The sequence below is a fragment of the Trachypithecus francoisi genome, unplaced genomic scaffold (assembly GCF_009764315.1).
Source record: "Trachypithecus francoisi isolate TF-2019V2 unplaced genomic scaffold, Tfra_2.0 Lachesis_group11, whole genome shotgun sequence".
NCBI lineage: Eukaryota > Metazoa > Chordata > Mammalia > Primates > Cercopithecidae > Trachypithecus > Trachypithecus francoisi.
Window position 1 is genome coordinate 39,626,772 of NW_022681456.1, and position 19,509 is coordinate 39,646,280.

Genomic DNA, 19,509 nt, shown 5'->3' on the forward strand with positions numbered 1-19,509 from the left:
ACGCATGGACTTTTATATATTTTTATATATTTCTATCCTTTTGATGCTCAAACTGTCTCATCTTTGCCCTCTGGGGGGTCCCCTCAGGTTGGCTTCTGATTCATTCTGACACAATCCCAGCAGTCTCTTTGATGGCTTTGCTTTAGATGGTTCAAAAAGAACCTTTAAAAAAAGTAATCAAGAGGCTGGGCATGGTGGCTCACACTTGTAATCCCAGCACTTTGGGAGGCTGAGGCGGGTGGGTTACTTCAAGTCAGGAGTTTGAGACCAGCCTGGCCAACACACCAAAACCCTGTCTCTACTAAAAATACAAAAAAAAAAAAAATTGCTGGGCATGGTGGCATGTGCCTGTAATCCCAACTATGTGGGAGGCTGAGACTTGAGAATCACTTGAACATGAGAGGCAGGGGTTGCAGAGAGCCAAGATCACACCATTGCACTCCAGCCTGGGCAACAGAAGGAGGAGACTCCGTCTCAAAAAAAAAAAAAAAAAAGTAATCAAGAAAGTCCTTATATGTTGTTTATCATTTTGATATTCCATTTTCCTTGTTTCACACCAATTACACACAATGCCTCTTCAATAACATCTACTGGCATGTGTTTGTTTATGTGCTTTACAATATAATTTAAACCAAAAAAATGCAATCCTGTTGAAAATACTAGATGTGACAGGTATGGGAGTCAGGGAGTTCAGTGAAAAGAGCCAGGCTGTGAAGTTAGTCAGACCTGGATCTGAATTCCAGCCCATCACTTACTGACTGTGCAACTTCAGGTTTGTCATTAAATCTTCCTGTGCCTCGGTTTTCTCATCTGTAAATGGGATTGATAACAGTAATACCTGCTGTGCACACCTGCCAGTAAGTACTTTAAAAAGCAACTAAATTCTCTTTTACACTACTCGATCCTGAATAGAACCTCAAGAAATTGTAGTCACAACTATTATTGTCATTATCTATCTTGCATGCTTCAATTTATCCTTAACTATGTTTATGTTACACATTCCAGTTTGAACATCATCATCTTTAATAGAGAAAGAGAGAAGCCAAATAGTTGAGTAGGTCTGTTTTTCGTCATATTTTAACATTATTCTATCTGCCCCAAGCAATGAGCTTAGCCTTTACTTGTTTTTCTTGTTTTGAGCATAGCTTTAAAGAGCGCTTTCTTGTTGTCTTTAACATTCTCTTCAGCTTCAGCTCAGTCTGAACTTGTGCTTTGCAGATATTTTCTTACCAGTTTACACCACTCTTCTGAATTTGTTCCTTTCATGTGCTTGTCTTTCAATCTTCTATACATGTTCTCTCAATATCCAAGCCCATCAAAAATTCCTTGTTCTTAAAACGGTTCCTGGGCCAGACGCGATGACTCAGGCCTGTAATCCCAGCACTTTGGGAGGCTGAGGCAGGCAGATCACCCGAGGTTAGGAGTTCGAGACCAGCCTGGCCAACATGGTGAAACTCTCTCCACCAAAAAATACAAAAAGTAGCCAGGCATGGTGGTGGGCACCTGTAGTCCCAGCTCCTCCAGACGCTGAGGCAGGAGAATCGCTTACACCCAGGAGTTGGAGGTTGCAGTGAGCCGAGATTGCACCACTGCACTCCAGCCTGGGTGACAAAGCGAGACTCTGTCTCAAAAAAAAAAAAATTCTCTCTTTTTCCTCATTCCCTCAAAAGATGATTTTGCTTCAGAAATTTTCCTTTCTTTTTATTTCTCTATTTCCCTTTCTTGTTTTTATTTTTTATGCTCTTTTCAAGTCTCTATATGTTGAAAAATCCCTGTTATTTTTCCTTTGAAATATATTTTCCTAAAATCACCACTACCATTTGGTTATGCCCAACTTTTCTTTCTTTTGAAGTTGCCAAACAATACTATCATGTTTACTCCCGCCCAAGGTTTTAGTCAATTCTACTTCAATAAAAAATTTTTCTAGGTAGTTAAAACTAAGTTTGGAGTAGTATTTTCATCTCATTGCCTCCTCAATCTGTGGTTTAAAAAACAGAAAGGCTTTTCTGGATTGAAACATCTATGTTTCTATGGAATGAAACATTGATCAGACATTGGATAGAATTAAAGTCCTCATCAATGACTGTATCTTTGCTGTGGCAATTTTGATATTTAGCTGAATCTAAGTGTGTGTAGTATCAGAATCCAACAAAATAAGACTCTTATTCACTTGTCTATACTAACCTATAATCGTTGTTCAGGCATAATATTTTGGCTCCACTGACAAGAGAACAGGCTGTGTTTTGAAGTTAAGTCATGGCAGTTCACAGTCACAATTTCTACAGGGGCTGGCAAAGGATAAAAGCTTCTACCCCAACTCAGTAAGTGGTGGAAACACCTTGCTCTTACACTGTTGAGTTCTCCTGTGAATTCATTGCTACTTAGAGAATGCTAACACAAGAACACAAAAAGAAATTCTAATACAGGCCATAACTAATTATCTTTAAAATGTATTTAGGAGAAAGAATTCAAACCCAAAAAGAAAAACAAAACAAAACAAAACCACCACCAACAAAAAAACCCTGTATGGCTAAGAATAGTGGGTTAAGATTTGGCTAATAGACAAAAATAAACAGCAACTTAAATTGTCTTGCAGTTTAACCTGTCAACATTTTATTCTTCATGTACCGAATGAGAGGAAATTACATGACAGAAAGACTGTATTTCAAGAAATCAGCTAAGCATACCAAAGTTTTCCCAAAGGCCTTGACATTGACATGAACAAAGTAAAATCTCTAAGTCTAATAAGTATAGCTAAGCTTAGTTACTCCCTACTCAGCTCCAGGCCTTAGGCTAAGAATAGCAATAAATATAAAAATATCCACCAGTTGTCATTCAACTCGTGCACATATGCCAGAATCCCTCGCTTCCTTTCCCTCGCGCTCTGAATCATCAACTAAAATTTCTCTCCCTGCTAAAAGTTTTTTAGCAATTCAAAATAAAATCAGAGGAAAAGTTATTTCTTGGAAAGGCTTAAAAGTGGGTGAGATTCCTGTTTATGTTCTAATCAAGCACAAAGACTAGTTGTTTGATAACCATGGTATTTTCTAAAATGAAGTTTTTAGAGAATAAAGCATATCCAGGATAGTTAATCAAACACAGTGACAAAAAAAAAGGACATCTGTTTGGTCCAAAATTATTCTGCTATTAGGTCAATACTGAACTACACATGGACTGTCTTGGGCTTCTATACCAAACTGAGCAGTAGCCACCCAAAAATCTTCAAAACGGAACCATAGAGACCTCTATTCTTTCTGAAGCTGAAAACCTTGGATCTGAAAATAACTAAGAAGATTTAGAGGTCATGGTTTGATTTAGTGTATGCTACGGAGCCACGATGACAGGGAATCAGAAGCAAGGGGCAAGTTCAAAAAGCTGCAAGCACCAGGAAAAACGGGCTTTGGTCAAAAAGTGTGTTGATTTGTCTTTAATTTTCAGGGTATACTGTGAGATTAACCCTCGTTCCATTGAGCTAAATTTTATCCATCAGCACAACTCAGAGGTCACTTAAAATCATAACTTCCTTTTAAACATTCTTATGATATTTACTAGCAAACACATTCCAAAAGAACAGTCACTTCCACTATGTAGAAAGAGCTTAATTGCTAAATTTAAAACTGACTACACTTATTCACAAATGAGGGCCTCATCTTCGTTGGTGACCCCGAGGTCTTCCTTCTCTTTTCCTTGACTCAGCAGCTGAGCTCAGCTTCCTCTCTCTGACCTTCCTTTTCCAAATGCTGGAGCACAGCAGGCATTTCTAGGTCAGCAAAGGAAACTATTACTGTCTTCCAGGAGAACAGTATCTTCTGTGTATTCGAAGGACTGAACAAGAACAAGTCAGAAATTCAGTGTACTAACCTCAGTTCTGACCCTGTCTAGGGCATCAACTGCCTCTTGCCTCTATTCTGTTAGGGGAAAAAACTCCACCATCCACCCCTATTGCTGATTGTCATCAGCCACCTGAATACCTGGCTCAGCAAAGCCTGGCAGAACACCTTCCCCCACCTTCCCTGCCTCGCTGGCTATGGCACTGTCTTCCTGCCTGAACCACAGACTCATGAGAATGACCATATCCTCATCCTTTCCATCCCATACCATGCATTCTGCCACCACTTATTTTTTAAAATAGTTTTAATGACATAAAATTCACATATTGTAAAATTCACCCATTTAAAGTATGCAATTCATGGTTTTTTAATATATTCAGAGTTGTGCAACCATCACTACAATCTAATTTTAGAACACTCCCATCACTCCAGAAAGAAACCCTTTACGTATCAGGAGTCATTTCCCAAATCCTCCCCACCTCCAGCTCTAAGCAACCACTATCTTCTTTCTGTCTCTATGGATTTGCCTATATGGATATTTCACGTAAGTATGCGTGGTATCTTATGACTGACTTATTTCACTTAGCAGCATGCTTTCAAAGGTTATCCACATTGTAGTCTTTATTGCTGAATAACACTCCATTCAGTACTTGATGAACAGTGGGCTGTTTCCACTGTTTGGCTGCTATAAATAATGCTGCTATATACAAGTTTTTGTGTGAACCTGTGTTTTTGTTTATCTTGGCCACCACTTATTTTTAGTACCCACTCTGCTCTTTGTCTCTTCTTCTCTGGTCTCAAGTCCTATTTAAAAAGAAAAAGGCTTAGGAAACAGGCATTCACATACCCTGTGAATAGAATGAAAATGGTACTGCTTTTCTGGAGGACAATTCCCCAATATCTATCAAAATTTTAAACACACACACTCTTCAACCTAGAAATTCCATTGCAAGTCCCCTACAAATAACCACTTTACAAGTTTGCAGATCACTATAAGGATGTTCTCTGCAGCACAGTGCATAATAAATGCAGACATTAAGAAAAGAAATTTAAATACTGTTCCATAAGAATCACGGAAAAGCAGTACAGTGAACCACTATTCTGGTGATTAAAATAAAATAAGGTAGAACTATATAATCGTATGAAAGACTGTTCCATACATTAATTAAATATATCAAATTACAGAAAATACATATATTAAATGAGTTCTCTCAGATAAAAGCAGATATATTGTGTGTGCTTGAATGTCCATATAAAATATCTGAAAAGACACTTCTTTAAAGATGAGGATTAAAGGTTTTACAGAAAGAGAAAATTACTTTGCATTTCATCTCCTTTTTGTACAACTTGAATTGTTACTATAAGGATACTTTTAGAATTTAAAATGTATATTTTAAAATAATAGAAATACTTCCTGGAGTCCTCTGAAACCCTACTGTGAATCAGTTGGGAAGGGTGTGAGAAAATGAATGCCAAGGAGAGAAGAGACACACCAAAGAGGAGCTAATGATGCTGAAAATGAACATCACCTGTTTCATAATCGACCCCTGGCAACCCTGACTCTAATCTCCAAACGGAAAGCATCATAGAATTCTGACTCCTACGCACATTCTCAGCAAGGCACTATGGTGCTATGGAAGAAAGATGTCAGACAAGCCCAGGGTACTAAGCCAAGCTCTGCCACTTATTAACTATAAAACTTTCATTCAATCCCCCTCCTCCAAAAATCCTCTTTGCCAGACTATAGAGTAACCCATGCTCTTTCACCACTATTTAGTAACTATACTTGAGATGCCAACTCCTAAGCATGTCCATCAACCCTACAAAACTCAGCCCTAAATAGTACATCTCACAGAAACCTTTCTGAAAACCAGGACTCCTAATCCAAACCTATATACGTGTTTACACATCCTCTACACAGCAGTGTGCCCTCCTCTTCATACTGGTACTTAGTTTACTGTTATTTCATGCATCTTACCCCTGCCCCTACAAATTCTAAGGGCAGGTACCCAACCAAAAACTATTGGGCACATTGGGTCTAAAACTTGCTGGCATGTGATAAAATATTGCTTGTTGATGTTTGAGCTGTATCCGGAAGGTTATTTTATTAATTATTTACTGATAAAAACTTGACAAAATCATAGATGAATGGTAAATGTGGGCAACAAATGCTCACAGGAGCACCGATCATCATTTTGGGTTTTTGTCAGTTTTTTTCTTTCATTTTTCTCAATGCACATCCACAACTAGTCAAGGTTATTTACACCAACTACACAAACACAAGTGTGTGTATTTCAGGACAGATCAAATTCCCAACAAACTGTGATTCATTCTTCAAGACCCTACCTCCATGAAGCTTTCCTTATGCCCTCTCCCTCCCCACCCTAGCAGCTGGTCCCTTCCACCTTGTTGCTTCCTTGCTCCTCATTTCATTTAGTCATTATTGTGTAAATATTTGACACCTTCCTTAGGCTGTGAACATCCCAGTCTTACTCATCATTGCATCCATATAACCTTGGATGATCTGTCACACATAGAATGGGACTAAAGAAAAGCTATTTAAACACATGAGTGAGTGAGTCAAGATTAATTTTCACTCTCAGTACAAATTACTGAGAAGCTGTAGAGCCTCCAGCCCTGAGGGTATATCTATCCTACTACCCTAAAATACCAAACCTCTCCTTCCCCAAAGAAAACTGAAGTCTACCTGTAATGATCAGAATAACATCCTTAACCCCCCTCCCACCTCCTAACCCATCTTCACATTCCAAAAGGCAAGGACAACCCTATGGCAGAAAACAATGACATTTTAAATAATTAAATGCAGAATAAATAGCAGCATTTGGGGAAAGTGGGTTCAAGTTCTGGTCCTGCCACTAAACAGCTGGATGATCTTGCATTGGCCACTAAATTCCTCAGGCCCTCAGGCTCTTCATCCATAAAAGAAGGGGTAAAACCTCTATCACTTCCAAGGCCCCCATCAGCTCTAATACTCTAGGAATCTATGAAGAAGAAAATTAATTTCATTTTTTCTTCCTTTCATTTATTCAACAAGTATGACTGTATGTTTGTGGTGGACTACATAGTGATGGACTATGTGTTTATTAAACAAATCCATTTTGGTTTTCTCTTAAGCACAAATTTCCCAGGTTCACTTGAAAGTAGCTATGGCAGCCAGGCACAGTGGCTCGCGCCTGTAATCCTAGCACTTCAGGAGGCTGAGGTGGGTGAATCACTTGAGCCCAGAGTTCAAGACCAGCCTGGGCAACAAGATGAAACCCCACTGCTACAAAAAATGCAAAAATTAGCCAGGTGTAGTGGTGCACACCTGTAGTCCCAGCTACTTGGAAGGCTGAGGCAGGAGGATCGATTGAGCCCGGGTGGTCAAGCCTGATCACACCATTGCACTAGAGCCTGGGCAACAGAACAAGACCCTGTCTCAAACAAACAAACGAATAAAAAAACAACTCACAAAGTAGGTATGGCTATGAGTTCTAGCCAATGCAATCTGAGTGGAAGCAATGTGCCCTACCTCCAGCCTGGCCTCCCGCACAATCCATGCTCACTCTCTCCCCTCTCTGCCAGTCAGAGACAGATGATTCAATGAGAATTCCAAGGCCTTCGAAAATGACAAGGCCACTAGATGAAAGATGTCTGGGTCCCTGAATGTCTGCATGGAGCAAAGCCCTCCTTTCTTCCAGCAGGAAATAACCTGTATTAGTCTGTTTCACACTGCTGATAAAGACATATCTGAGACTGGGCAATTTACAAAAGACATTTAACGGACTTACAGTTCCACGTGGTGGGGAGGCTTCACAATCATGGCAGAAGGTGAAAGCACACCTCACACGGCAGCAGACCAGATAAGAGAGCTTGTGCAGGGAAACTCCCCCGTATATAATCATCAGATCCCGTGAGACTCATTCAGCACCACCAGAACAGCACAGGAAAGTCCTGCCCCTATGATTCAACTACCTCCCACTAGGTCCCTCTCAAAACACCTGGAAATTCAAGATGAGATGTGGGCGGGGACACAGTCAAACCACATCCTAACCTATGTTAAACCACTGAGATTTGGAGTTCTTTGTTACAGCGGAGAGCCTACTCTGACTTATGTAAGACATATTGCATATGCACTGTCAGCTTTAACCCTCTTAACAACCGGACTGGTAAATATTACTATTTATATTTTACGGATGAGGAAATTGAGTCTCACTGAAGGGAAGCAACTTCAACATCACACTGCTTCAAAGTGGCACAGGCAACATTTGAACCTATGCATCTCTAACTCCAAAGTTCATCTTCATTTTTGGGGAGATGATTGCTAACAAAGCCCCTCTACACTTCCCTCCTTGCTCCTGGGTACCTTCCCAGTTGCAAACAGTAACTGTAACAGTTGTCTGTTACAGTAAACAGTAAACAGTAACATTTGAACCTATGCATCTCTAACTCCAAAGTTCATCTTCATTTTTGGGGAGATGATTGCTAACAAAGCCCCTCTACACTTCCTCCTTGCTCCTGGGTACCCTTCCCAGTTGCAAACAGTAACTGTAACAGTTGTCTGTTACAGTAAACAGTAAACAGTAACATTTGAACCTATGCATCTCTAACTCCAAAGTTCATCTTCATTTTTGGGGAGATGATTGCTAACAAAGCCCCTCTACACTTCCCTCCTTGCTCCTGGGTACCCTTCCCAGTTGCAAACAGTAACTGTAACAGTTGTCTGTTACAGTAAACAGTAAACAGTAACATTTGAACCTATGCATCTCTAACTCCAAAGTTCATCTTCATTTTTGGGGAGATGATTGCTAACAAAGCCCCTCTACACTTCCCTCCTTGCTCCTGGGTACCCTTCCCAGTTGCAAACAGTTCCTGCAGGTGCTGCTCCTACATAAATACACTTGCTACTGAGAAGCAGCACAGGGCACGATAAGCAGGCCTAGCTACGAAACTAGAGGCAAAGGAAGGCCACAATCAGGCTTTACTGTCCAGTCCAACCCTGGATCTGACTCAATCAGTCTGTGAACAGTAGAAGATTGAAGCTCGTACTAAGTCTATATCTTCAAAAATATCAATAATGTGCTCTAGGAAATGATCCAGAGATGACTATACTATTTTAATTTTCCCTTAAAAGAGTCAATCTAACATCATTAAGAGTGACATTTAAATGCTAATTGAAAAAGCACTGTTCCCATGTCTCTAGACAAGTATTTGCATGTTAATTAATTCTGGGCATAAGAGGACCGGCTTCCAATATGAGGTGTCAGAAGAGAGAGTTTCTTTGCAGAGGAAGATAAAAGGCTATGGCATAGACATTATAAATTACCTGGTTTCAAGAGTTCTAAAAAGAAATAAGCTATCCTTTGCAATGCAAATTCATATTGCCTCTTTTGTAAAGGGTACATTCTAATGAAAGGACCAAAATATAGATTTCCAACTTCAATACTCTTTTAATGTAGTGCCCTCATCACAGATCAAAATGGCTTTTACCAGAACAGTGGCTAATGAGCTCATAAAGACTGTCAATATGGGAGACAGAAACCTAATGCCCTAGAAGCCAATAAACCACAACATACTCTGAACAGTCACAAAGGATGTCAACTTGATTTTTTCTTTTTTTTCTTTTTCTTTTTTTTAGTTTTGGCAGTAAAGTATTTCTTTTACATATATATATATATATATATATATATATATATATATTTTGTTATTATACTTTAAGTTCTAGGGTACATGTGCATAACGTGCAGGTTTGTTACATATGTATACTTGTGCCATGTTGGTGTGCTGCACCCATCAACTCGTCAGCACCCATCAATTCATCATTTATATCAGGTATAACTCCCAATGCAATCCCTCCCCCCTCCCCCCTCCCCATGATAGGCCCCGATGTGTGATGTTCCCCTTCCTGAATCCAAGTGATCTCATTGTTCAGTTCCCACCTATGAGTGAGAACATGCGGTGTTTTCCAAACAACAAACCATTTCTTTCTAAAAGGAGTCATGCAAATTAGTACAAACTCACAAACCACAGACTCAGAATCATGGCCATTAGGCTGAATATTTTATAAATTAGGTTACCTCGAAAGATGATAATTTAAATAAAGCATTCATTCAACTTGCTACACTTACACTATATTTGTTGGTATTATAATTTCTATGGTATAACTTTCACTGTTGCACTATTGCTTTTCATATACGATCTCATCTTAGACCTGGAAGATAAATAAGTGTGCCCACTATACAGACGAAGACATTAAGACTCAGAGAGAATATATGGTTTAATCAAGATCATGGAGGGAAAGAGCAGTGAGGTCATGTCTAGAATCCAGTTTTCTGGATCTAATTTCTATGTTCTTTCCATGCAATTATAGTATCTTTCTTCTACTTCATTTAGTTGCTGATTGTCCCTGCTACTAAGTTCACTATTGCTATGATATTCCTAAACATGCAGAGGACATAAACATTCAGGGAATAATCACATTTCAAACAGGCTTAACAAGGTTTTCTTTTTGTGTTCTTCTGTAAAGGTCCACCCCAGTAACAAAAGTATACTGATTAATTCATTTATCACACAGACATATGTTGTAAATACACGTGACAAGGGGTTATGTGTGGTATAGAAAGAGCAATTATTAATTAATAGAAAAATATAAAAACACTGAGCAAAAGCCATGAAAAGGCTATTCACAAAAGAACTACAAATGGCCAGATGAAAACTAGTTCACTGTCAATAGTAATTTAAAAATTCAAATGGAAAATACAGTGAGATATTCTCCAGGTTCAACAAGAGTGGGTGAACATATTATAACTCTGGGAGAGAGTTTAAAATCATAGAACTCACTGGGGAATATGAAGGTGCATGCTGTATGATCCAGAAATTCCAGTTTCGGCAGTCAATTCCAAGGAGACAAAAAGGCACTAAAATACGTATATTTGTGAATGTTCATAATCACATTGTTTACAACAATGAAACAAAACAAAAACAACATAAGTTTACAATACAAGAAGATTAATTAAATTTTTATGTTAATCAAAAAATATTCTATAGCCATTGAAAAGAATTATGTTAAAGGTAAATAACTAAAACATAAAACTTTGAATGAATTACAGAAAACCCAAATAAATGGAAAGATACTCTATGTACAAAGATGAAGATTCAATATTGCAAAGACATCAATTTTCTTAGAGATTTGATTGTAAAAGCAATTGATCTATAGACTTAAAACAATCTCATTAAAAAATCTCTGCAAATCTGAGTGTGTCTCTGTGTGTATTTGTGGAAATTGACAAGCTGTTCGAAGCTGTTCTAATATTTTCATTTGGAAATGTGAAGGATCAAGAATAACCAAGAATCTCCAGGAATTGGTGAAAAGAAGATGTAGTCCTCAGTCTACTAAGCTACAGTAATCAAAGTATGTGTTATTAGCTCAAGGGAAATACACCAGTGGAAGAGAATAAGGAGTCCGCAGCTGGACCCACTCATATATGGATATTTAATTTATGTTATGAAACAGGTTGTATGACAGGGCAATGGGGAATGGATGATATTTTTGATAAGTGCTGCTTGAGCAACTGGATATTAATGTAGCATAAAACGGAACTTAACCCTAACTTTTCAACATACATGAAAATTAATTCCATGTGGACTGTAGACCTAAATGTGAAAGGTAAAAGAATAAAGTTGATAAAAGATAACATAGGAGGATATCTTCATGACCTTGGGCATAAGTGAAGATTTCTTGAACAAGACTCAAAAAGTAAGAACAACAAAGAGAAAGATTGGTAAGGTGGACAACATTAAAATTGGGAAGCTCCATTAACCCTATTAAGAGAGCAGGAAAGGCAAGCCACAGAGTGGAAGAAGACATTTCTAACACATATAACCAACAAAGGAACTTACATCTAGAATATATAATGTACAAATAAATGAGAAAATGTCTGACAGTTCTACAGAAAAGTAGGCAAGAGACAAATACTAAACAAATACTTCAACACACCCACCCAAAAGACATCCAAATGGTCAATAAACATATGAAAATATGCTTATAAGCCAACAGGAAAATGCAAATTAAAATCACAAGAGACTATAACAGGTCTACCAGTTTAGATAAAATCAATTAAGACAGACAAAACCAAGTGTTGCCAAAGATAGGGAACAACAGTAACTCACATAAATTGATGATGGTATTGTAGATTAGTGCAACCACTTTCACAGTATTCCCTAGAGCTGAACACACACATATCCTATCACCTGCCAATTCCATTCCTAAGGCATATACACAAAAGAACAACTTTGAAACCTGCACATGTATGCCAAAAGACATGTACAAGAATGTTCATAGCAATATTTTTCATAATAGACCCAAACTGAAAACAACCCCAATGGCCATCAATAGAATGGAGGGCCAAGCGCGGTGGCTCATGCCTATAATCCCAGCATTTTGCCAGGCTGGGGCAAGTGGACCACTTGAGCTCAGAAGTCCGAAACTAGCCTGGGAAATATGGTGAAACCCCACCTCTACGAAAAATGCAAAAATAATAGCCAGGCATGGTTGCGCATACCTGTAGTCCCAGCTACGCAGACAGCTAAGTTGGGGGAGGATCATTTGAACCTGGGAGGTGGGATTGCAGTGAGCTGAGATTGCGCCACTGCACTCCAGCTTTGGCAACAGAGCGAGACCCTGTCTCTAAAAAAAAAAAAAAAAAAGTATATAACAAAAACAACAGAATGAGTAAATATTATGGTATGTTCTTTCATATGAAATAATAAACTGCAATGAGAATGAATAAACAAATAATACATGTGAAAAACATGGATGAATCTCACAAACAAATATTGAGTAAAGTAAGTAAAAAAAATCAAAAACTACGGACATTTCATTTATGTAAAGTTCAAAAACAAACATTATAATGTTAGATTCAAAATAGCTATTATCTCTGGTGGGGAGGAGGAGGCCATGGGAGGCTTCTGGGGGTACTGGAAATGTTGTTGCTTGACCTAAGTAGGGGGACAGTAAATGGATGTGTTCACTTTGTGATCATAAACTGAGCTGTACACTTAGGATCTGTGTACTTTTCTGCATATATGTTATATTGCCATAAAATGTCTTAATCTATATTTATTGGCTTGAAAACATGTTCATGATGTATTACGTGAAAAAAGCTGCTTAGCAAATTACGTTATTCTTTTTTGAGATATATAGAGTAGAAGCATTCTTATCTAACACATTTAGGATCAGAAGTTAATTGCTTAATTTCAAAAGCTAGTGAAAGTGAGGATTCATAAAAAAAAAAAACCACCTGCTGCCTAAAACATTTTATTTTAACTTTAACACTGAGGACTTGAGTATTTGCTGGCTAGAATTCCACATAATCTTTCCTGCATAAATCATATCCATAATCTATCTTCTTCTCTATTTTCAGTTTCAATTTCTTTAACATGAAACAAAAATTTAAATACACTTGTGAAGCAATATGAATGTTGAATCCTTTGTGACTTTTAACATTTATTTTCAAATCTTTCAGTTATTCCACCTACTCTGAATTCTAGAGCAATTGTTTTAGAGATTTGTTTTCATCACATTTTGCTAAAGCATTCAACCTAATTTATTGGCAACGACTCTATTTTTATACTCATATTTCACTGGTTTATGTAATATTTAATTAGATTACAGAGTTACAGTAAGTTCGATTGGCATAAACAGTACTAAGAAAAAAAAAATGCTTCTTAGTAAGCACACAACTTTGGTTCTAAGAAAGAGAAATTTATTAGCAGAACGCATTTAGCCTTCAGAGTGTTTCCAATGTATATACTTAATTCTTTTGCATAAAAAACAAGGAAAGATATACTCCAAAATATCAATACTGGTTTATCTTAATTGAAGGAGTTTTTGGTGGTGTTGAATTGAATTTGCTTGTGTGTATTTCTTCGGAAGACTTGTATTGATTGCATTTAAAATTACATCTTTTCAGGTCATAAGAAGCTTAGAGCATTCTGTGGCATACTGCTGAAGAGTGGTAGTGGTTGGAGGAAGCAGATGGCATGAACCCTGCCTTCCTCTAAGTGGGTGTGAAATGTAATGATTCAGGCTTTTAAATTAAATGCATAAAGATTCAAACCCCAGCTCTGCATTTACTTAGGTGTACATCTTTGGGTGTGTCTCTCCTCTAAAACTTAGGTTTCTCATCTGTAAAATGGGGATAATGGCACCTACTGCTAACAGTTGCTGTGAACATTAATGTGATAATTTAGGATCCAAAGCCCTAAACACAGGACCTGACACACGATAAACCTCCATGAGTGTTAGCTTAAAAAATGACAAGAGTATCTAATAGAGGACACAGAATAAATGTATACATGATATAACCAAATAAATGCAAAGCATCACAGCACAGCCTACTGGCAAATGAGGAAACACAAAGTGAAACAAGGGACCTGAGAGAAATGAGGCCAACCAGGGAAGGCGTTTATCCAATAGAAGAAGTGGCTCCAATTAAGGCTTAAAGGAAGTGAAGAACAGAAATGAACAGTTTAATATTTCAACCAATCTCTGGAAGGAAGAGGATATGAACAAATATCACTTGCACATGGCTGGAGCTTGGAACATACAGAAAAACATGCAGAAAACAGATCCTTTGTGAATGTGAGATTTAATATTTTAGAAAGCACAGGCAATGGGCTTTTTCCCTAGGACCAGACAGAAAGGACAAGGCCTGAGGGTCTGTTTGAGTACATGTGAGAGGGAGAACATCCTGGAAATGTGTCCATGCCCATTTGAATATCTGTTACTTGAAACCACAAGTCCTTGGCACACACATTACTATTCTAGGTTAGGCCAGCTATCTCTTGAGAGTCCCTAAAGGAAAGTTTCATTCCTTTAATCAACACATCTTCCTCTACAGTGTTCCAGGCACTGTTCTAGGCACTAGGAATAGAAGGTTGAATAAACAAGCTCAGTGTCTTCAGGAGCTTACATTCCAAATAGAAAGTCTGACTCTTTATCTTCCAGCAAAGGATGGCTGATGCCATTAATACAAAAACATCTGTCTTCTGAAATAGGTGCAGTTCTCAAGAAAGAGAAGCAATCGACCAATCACCAGTACCAGTTTTGCCTTGAAGTTAATTTTAACCTCTTCTGAAGGTCAAATGAAAGCTAGAGAAAAGCATTAGGAGCACTGCCAATTCAATAAAGGGACTGCAGGGCATTGCCAGAGAAAAATCCCAGTGTGGCCAGAGGAAGTTTGAACAGTTCAAATCAGATAACACAGCTCAAAGGGCAACTTCAAAAAAGTATACTGTGACAGGTGACAATTGGGAGTCTATTAGCTTTTGTTTCAATCAGAAAAAGCAGTATCTTTAATTATGTTAGTATTCCATTATTACATTCTCATCACTAAAGGACTGCACATTTTTGGCTAAATCAGGTGTAGCAAAAGACACTGCAATGGGGCAGGAAGGGCTGAAGAAGACACTGCATGGTGGCACAGTCTGTCTGCTAAGCTAAATCCCAGAATCTTAAGATTTACTAAGGAACGCTTGGGGAAAAAGAGTCTCAAAAATAGCCGGAGACTTAGTAACTTGACTGGTGTAAGCTGTCAGAGGATGAACGATGACAAGTAGAACAGGCAGGCATTTTGAGTTTTCCATATTTACCAGCTATATGTCAAAAATAAGATTTCTTGTAGAATGTTTTCCCTTCAAATATGAATAATTTAAAGATCTAAACAAATGTTCCTCAGAAGGCAATAAACCACCTTTTTAAGGAATGTCAATTTCAATCACTTTCAAAATGCTTCTGTTAGTGGTTCTTAAATTATGCCTCCCAGGATTATTGGTTGGAGTTCCTCAAGCTGGATCAAGGTATTCTGCTAAAATCATACATGACAGTCTTTTACTAATTCCCAGAAGAAGAAAAAAAAACCTTAATAAAACGTTCTCAGCTTTAGTATTTTCCCCTTAATTTTTATCTAAAACCTGTGGCACTAACTAATGCTTTTCCAAAGAAAGCTAACAGAAGACATGAGGACAAAGAATAAATAAATTTTACTGGAAAAAGAAAAAAAGAGAAATAACCTGTCATGCTTAGTCCAGCACCTTGTTACCATCTACAGGTGTGACTGGAGTTGTGTTTTTAATATTGCAAATTTCTAACTCAATCCTAGGAGGGCGCATCCAGGAGCCAGCTCATGCCCTCTCACCCTCAATAAAGAGGCTTACCTTCTCCCCACACAGCTGCATTCTGGATCCCATTGTAACGCATGGGAATATTACTGATTATTGGGAAAAATTACCGCCCCAGGAAATGGACGACCTCAGGTATACTTTCTGAATCTATACTTTCGGCATCTATAAAATGCTTACTTCACGCAGGGCTAAATGGATCCTGTACTCCAAAGAGCAGTGTAAACTGCCAAGTGCTATGCAAATGTACACCATTATTATTATTATTACTATTAATATGATTTACTAAAACTTCCCTGTAAAAACAAAAAATCAGTAACTCCCGCGTGACCTCTCTCTAAATAACTTTTCCAAAAGCCCTTTACTCTCTGAGCTGCAGGCAATTTGTGATAAAATAATGTTTCCCTTCAGGCATAACAAGTGCATCAAACTATTCATTAATAATGTCAAAAATATTGAGTCTGTTTTGCTCTCTGGAATGGACCTAGACTACATGTTAGATTTCTGATGCATAACCATGCTCAAGATTTTAAATTTCCATTCAGCCATATCTCAACCACTTTCCCAGTAAGAAAAAAAAAAATTCAGAATTTCTGAATTGGAGAAATTTAATTATCTCAAGTTCATTTCTCCATGGGAATTTTTTTCCCAAATAATTCAAAACTGGATAGATGCCTTTCATTTATATAAAGAGGATAAAGAAGTATGTATCCTCTTTACCACACTCACAGAAAGTTAAGTACTATCATTTCTCCTTGAGAGAATTTGTATCACAACAAAACCATTAGGAGAGAAAAAATGAATTTTTATATATTTCTGTGAAAGCAATTCCACTCCCTGTAGACAAAAAAACAAAAATATGATTACTAAATATCACAAAGCATTCCACAATTTGGAAAAAAATTGTCATAAGGATCCCACCATCTCTTCCCTAGCAGGAAGGTCAATTTCCAGAGCAACTGAGACTCTTAAATCCTGTGGCCTTCTTGTTAAATGAGAGAAAGTGGGTTTCATGGGTGGCCATGAAAAATTTAAAAGAAAGAAAGACCTAGAAAGAGCATGAAGAAATGTATCTGAAACTTTGAGATGACTTTATTGTATTAAAATCTATCAATACGAGCACTAAGAAACCATCTTCTGTATACCCTTTGTCAATCAAAAAGCGCCACCAACCAACCAGCTGCACAAACAAGAAATGCTGAAGTTACCCTGAAGTCCTCCTTCTCTCTCATCTCCCACATCAAGCCCTGTTCTCTTGTATCCCTAAACATTTCTAGAATTCTCCCCCTTCCCTCCAGCAACTCTGCCATGGCCACCTCTCACCAGGGTTAGTGCAATAGCCTCCAAACAGGTCTCCCTGCCCCTAGTCTTGTCACTTCCAATTCACTGCTCACAGAGCAGCCAGAGTGACCGTTCTTAAGCAAAAAAAAAAAAAAAAAACCCTGATCATGTCTGATCCTCTGATTAAAATAACTCCCCAGGAAAAACATCCTAAAACCATAATGTGATTTATAAGACCTTTGAAAATGTAAACCGTGCTAATGGCTCCAGCATCGTCTTGAGACCCTGGCTGGCTCTTCACACTCTGTCTGCCCACCAGACTGAATAAAATTTCCTGAACCAGCCATACCCTCTCTTTGTTTCTGGGCTGCAGGAATGATAGAACAACCAAAAGAAATTGGGTTTATTTCTCTCATTTAACAAGAAGGCCACAGGTAGGCAGCAGCAGATACTCATGAACATTTCTGTGGTTTCAGAGCCAGTGGATCTTCACCATCCTGACACTATACTGACCACATGTCATCCCCGAGATGGGGGGACCCTGGAGTCCCCTTCTGCCAGGGGGCTTGGGGATTGTGAGCACAGCCCGGGACCAAACTTATACATATGCACACAAATCAAAATGTTGCCTGTGCAAAAAGCAAGAAGACAATGTCTTCCCAATTTTACATTTTTTTTTGCATTTAAAAGTAGGTAACATTCAATCCTTATTCAAAAGAAATATCAGACAAAAAAGAAAAAAAATGAAGAGGAATTTCTAGACTTTTATTCAAAATGCTAATAAGAATTAAAAGAAGAAAAATAAGCATATATTTGTTATTCATTAGACTCTCATTATTTCAAGTTCAAAAACTCAAAATGAGGGAGGCAGTTTATCCATATGAAAAAAAAAGAAGAAAATATTGACTTGACTTTCAGCCCCCTGAAACTGAGCTGTGAATTTGCTCTTTTCCTTTGAGCAGATTTTTTTTAATAGAGAGGAAGTTAGTTTCCACTCACTTTTTTCTCTTGGGTCACCCCAAGTTCATACCAAGGACTCAGAATGTAAAGCCATAAAAGAAAACAGCAACAATGATACTAGAAATACAGAACCAAGAGCTTTAGATCCAGAGGGGTAGCATAATATGGCAGGAAAAGGTCAGGTCAGAAGTCAGCTCTACCTCCTATTTGCTGTCTGGCCTACACCAGGCTGACTTAGCCTGAGTTCCAGCCTTTTCATCTGTCAAGGGAGGAAAAGGCTCACCTTACAGAGATGTGAGAAAACAGATGTGAAGTTCTAGCATAGTATAGCACTAACACAATATTATCACCATTCTCTAAGTGCTGGAGGGTTCAGAGTTGCTTACGTTTTAGCCACCAATACTCCAATCAATGAGAAGGCAAATATCTTAGGAAAAGCAAACCTCACTCACGTACTACTCCCCACCAGTCAATGAGACCAGCACAGTTCCAGCCTCCCCACAGGGAAGTTGACTTGTTTAGCTTACCTGTTCTTTACTGTTTTAGCACTTGGAAAAGGATAAATTTTACAAATGAAAAAATAAGAAAAGCTATATATATGTTTAAAAAAAAACAAAAAAAGTATGATGGTATATCTGGAAGGGTTTGTAGGAAAGGAGTCATAGCACTGCCTCTGGAAAGGGAAACTGAGGGACTGGGGACAGGAATAGAAAGAAGAACTTTGGCATTTTTAACTTGAGCATATGTTAGCAGTCCCAAATAAGTAAATTTTAACTATTAGCACATAACAGTAAATAAAGGTCACTATATCATTTAAGGTCCAGCTCAACTTTCAACTTGCCTCAACCAAATATTTGCAAGGCAAGCCCTATTGCCCATGAGGCCTTTAATGACCTCATGGCTTTTCCTGCCTGACCTCTCCTTTCTTTGAATGTCTACTGCCCTCATCTCCATAAGTTGGCTTCCAATTATATCTGATGTAATTGTTTGTTAACTGGTTCAAGAAAGCCAGACATATCTCTCCAATGGACTACAAACCCCTTAAAGACAAGGAAGAAGCCTTCTGAATTCCTTATTGCCCTCAGCCTCATCCCAGAAATGAAGACAATAAATTCTTATTGATGAATCACTTGCCTGATGTAAGCCCCAGAGTAGAAGCTGCAATTACTCACATCGGTCCGTTTTCTTTATTTAGAAGCTATCATGATGCAGACCAGAAAAGGCAGACTATCACTTTAAAGATGAGGCTTTTATTTAG

The 19,509-nt window shown here is 38.1% G+C and overlaps 1 protein-coding gene across 6 annotated transcripts in view; it reads right to left on the reverse strand.

Annotated features, from left to right (window-relative positions):
• CRADD (CASP2 and RIPK1 domain containing adaptor with death domain) overlaps positions 1-19,509 on the reverse strand; it is a 180,926-nt gene that overhangs the window by 70,163 nt on the left and 91,254 nt on the right. The gene's annotated exons all lie outside the window — the stretch shown is intronic.